Source organism: Corvus brachyrhynchos, unplaced genomic scaffold (genome assembly GCF_000691975.1).
Source record: "Corvus brachyrhynchos isolate BGI_N302 unplaced genomic scaffold, ASM69197v1 scaffold142, whole genome shotgun sequence".
NCBI classification, from domain to species: Eukaryota; Metazoa; Chordata; class Aves; order Passeriformes; family Corvidae; genus Corvus; species Corvus brachyrhynchos.
This window is the reverse complement of record NW_008237226.1, coordinates 8,186,431-8,190,734: the sequence shown is the minus strand read 5'-3', so window position 1 is coordinate 8,190,734 and position 4,304 is coordinate 8,186,431.

The following is a 4,304-nucleotide window of genomic DNA, read 5'->3' as shown; positions in this document are numbered from 1 at the left end:
CTGTTTATAGCGCTGCGCGTGGGGCGGAGCGGGGCCGGCCCCGGGCGGGGGCGAAGGGATGCGGCTGTCCCACCCCTTCCAGCGGCTGAGCCGCCGGTTACTTATTCGTTTTTAACACCCCTGTGAAACAAGCTCACCCAGAATCCCTTTTGCTTCTGTGCCCAGCGCCGTAGCACGGCGTTATAAAAAAATCAGCCACCCTCACTGCAAACAGAGAAAGTTTCACTATTCTAAAATAATAGGAGAAAACCCCATAAAGGACAAGAAAGAAAAGTACAAGTGGGCTAATCCAGTGTCTGCGGATGTTGTAGCACTGTTCGGTTGGCTTCTATAATTATCACATCTGCCTTGTTTGTGTGAACTGCTCACACCAGAGTACAAAGAGTTCCTACAGCTTGCACTTGCGGCAGAGCGCTTTTTCATCCCCGGCTGGAATGGCAGCGTACAGCTCTCATTCACCCAGTAATCTCATTTCTTTTGTTCAATATTGATAGGAATCTTTCCGGGGGGGAGAAAAATCTTTTTGAAGATTCCAGATGAAGCCCAGAATTTATATTAATTTCCCTTTCTCAGAAAATTTAAAGAGTTCTGCTGGTGTTTTTCCAAAACTATGCAGCAGCCCAAAAGGTTTAAACCCACATCCCGCTTGTCTGTCTCCTTTATAAATGTTTGGTACATCAACATGACAATTGCAGTTTTCATTGCAATATGAAAATTACAGCAAATCACTGTTTGCCATCTGATATTGATGGACAGTACATCAGTCTGGGTACAATACAGGTAGACACAGTGCAAGCTGTCAGTATATCAAAAGATAAATTTCAGAAAGGGTTTTGTTTAGCTTCATCATCTTATCCACCTGGATGAGTTTTGAAGCTCATCATTTCCCCACTGGGTTGCTTTATCAAGTTAATACAAGAAGAGTGCAAGTATCCACCTGCAGGCAGATCAGAGCTTCCTCAGCAAGTGGGAGAGGCACTGCAAAATGCAACAAAGCAGCTGGAGAGCATCTTTGCTGGCAAAAAAAAAAAAAAAAGCATACCACAACTAAGAAATTTGTGTAACTATCTTACCATCTTCTCTTTATACCTTCTTGAGGAAAAAAAATGACCTTACACTGTGTGTACCCACTATCATCTCCCATTTTGGTGGGCACCCTACCATCAGTTTGCCAGACAGACATGCACAGGCACCCTTCTGCTTTATCCTCACTGTTTAAGAAAGTGAGCTGCATGTGCTCTGTTTTGTCTAAGGTCCAGCTGAACATGGTGCATCTTCAGAAGTTCATGGCCAAGTATTTTATCCCTCATTCTCCCAGGGTTGTAGTAAGCCTGTTTGATAAACAATATAATTCCCAAATAAAATACCTTTCTCAAGATGTTCATCATGTGAAGAAGGAAAAAAAATTAAGGAAGAGTATCCAAAAAATTCCAGCAGTTTCAGTTTCAATATGGTATCAGAAATATTTTGAAATATTCAAAAGTGATTTGTTAAATTTGCCTTCCCATTTATGCCAATTGTTCTTCTGCTTACTCACTTAATTACACTAAGCAGTTTTTCTAATTGCATGCCTTTTTGCATTGTTGAGCATTAGTTTGCTTCAGCCAGTGAGGGTAGAACTTACCACATACTCTGTAATTGTAGGGGTTTACTATTTCTTCTGAAGTTGTCCAGGTGAACTCGCTTTGCAATTGTGCTGCCTTGCCCATACAGGAGCTCAAACCAGTGCAGTGTTATGCAGCCTCATGTCTCCTACAAGTTCTACTTGTCTTGCCAAGATAAAATTGTTCATGCACAGATTGCACAGGACAGGTTTGTTAAATTTATATCTCCTTATTACAGCTTTAAATTTTAAATCTACAGGCTGCTGTAAGTGGAATGCCTCTTGCTGGCATGGGATGCATGCTAATGCTGTTTAGCATTGACCATTCCCAGTATCACACACCAATGGACAAAGGTTAAAGACACAAGAGCAGTTTAATTGTTTTGTCTCAGTGTCTGTAGCACTACTCAGACACAAAGGATGTTAGTACTGACAGCAGAGCTTTCTCACGCCTGAGTTGGTCTTACTAGGATTATGTAATCACTTACTGGCTGCTGGAAAAGAAAACCTTGGATTGAAGTTTGTATTTTAAGTGCCAGGATACTTGTTTGTACTCTTCAATGTAATTTTTGACTGTTTGCAAATCTTGCTTTTGCAATCTCACTTCTAATGAAAGTTGGACTGTCTTCTATCTTGATCCATCCATTTTTTGTAGCAAAAGCAAAAGCTAACATTGTTAACATAACAGATTTTCATAAAATTTTAAATAATTAAAAACTTTCTAACATGGTTAATCAAAAGTAAAATTTTGGAGAAACAAAAGAGAAGTATCTTAGAAGTTGCACATTTAGAAAGAATATTTATACTTAGTTTTTATGTGCTTTTGCATGTCCTTTGACATAGTAATTGAAGTGGAGAGGACTAAAAGTAACATTGTTTTTGTGACTCAGAAGTCAATTACTACACTCATTAGAAATTGCACTGTAATGGAATTTTAGACTACCTTAAGGTTTCAAATAATTTTTTTCTAATTTACTACGGATTATATCTTGCTGATAAACTGTGGCTTTCCCAGAAGGATGGCAAAGGCCTAGCACTGTTTTAGCTTTGTAGTAGCAAGGAGAAATAATTTTGCTTCACACCCTTTCCTCTGGGGGAAGGGTGGATACAGCAGTTGTCTGCTGTCACAGCCCAGGAACACAGTTATGGGGTAAAGATGCAGCTTTCTGCCTGCTCAATTGCGCTGTTTGAGGTATGGCCATCTTTAAATGCCTGTCTTGTTCCCAAGTCCTGAGAGATCACACAGGACTGTTGGAAGATGTTCGTGCTCCTCATCTAGTCCTTGAAAAAGCAGATTCAAATGTATTGAATTTAAAGCTTTGGCATGACTCAGAGAATTCAAGGATTTATGAAGAACTTTGCCATTTAATTTTGCTCACTTATTTCCTGAGTATTTTGTTATATTGAATAAGGGATCTTTTTCCCTCAAAGTATTGTTGTCATAGACTGCATATATGCAGGGCTCATGTGTGTACACCACAATACCATAATGCAATGTCCTGAGTTCTGACTTTTGTCCCAGTCAGCAGAAAGGTTCACAAAAACACAGGGTGGTGTTTCCAGGTGACATACACAAGGAATCCAAAAAGGGTCCCAGAAGTTAAGCCCCAGCATCTTTCCCAGCAGGAATAACTTTCAGTCCATACAAACTCTAAGGTTTAAGCACTTCTACAAAACCTGTATTACAGTTCCAGGAGCTCACAATGGAAGGAATGACAAGGAATGTGGGGAGAGAATATTTTCAAATATCACATGTATTTCCTTCTACAAAGCTTATTTCTTCTTTACCACAACTGGCAAATACCCTCCTGACCTCTATAACCCTACCTAAATAAGGAGATTACAAAAGTTTAGTTTTGCCTCTTGTTTCACATGACGAAGTTTGCTGTATGCAGAGTATGTGTCTCAAAAGCACACTCTTGTCCAAAGAGTCACAGAAGTCAACCTCTCTTCTCATTTGTTCTGTTGCTGAATTAAGAATTAATAGTAATTTCAGATTTATCCTGAATACAGTAAGCCAGTTCAAAGATCTGAGCTAAATTCTTATTCCAATATTAATCTAAAAAATAATGATTATTGATAATGCAAGAGCTGAAGGAGAATTTGACCATCCACCTTTAAAAACCAAGTTATCAAAACAAGCTGTAGAATTAGGTTACCACTTGCTAATTCTCTCTGTTCTTTCATCATCCTTCCATCCTGTGTGGTAACTCAGCTTCAACCAGAGAGAACATGCTGAAGAAAGACTGAAACCTAGCTTTCCTCCTTATTGGCAAGGTTTGATTTATGAGGCTGCCAGATGAGAGGTATGAAAAACCTGGCATAAAAATATCAAGTCCTCCTTTACCTTCAAGACAAGAATCTGGTTTTAATCCTTGAAGTCTAGAGCAGAAAGGGCCTTAGTGTGTAGCTCTGAGGCAGGTGTCTAAGACACAGAGAGGGTAGGATCACAGCTACACTGTGTGCACCACTTGGCAGCTGGCTGGCTCCTACCTGCGTCCTGTTCTGCTTGCCTGGGCACTCTCACTCTCTGTGGCAGTCCCTGTGCTGCCTGGACAGGCCACGAGGGATTCTTCAGTGGCATCCACCACTCTCATCTGTGCAGGCAAGGACACCACATGCCCAGCAGCTGAGAAGCTCTGACTCTCCAAATTCATTCTTCAACAGTGGGATTAAGTGGGGCATGTAGAGAAAGCAATCT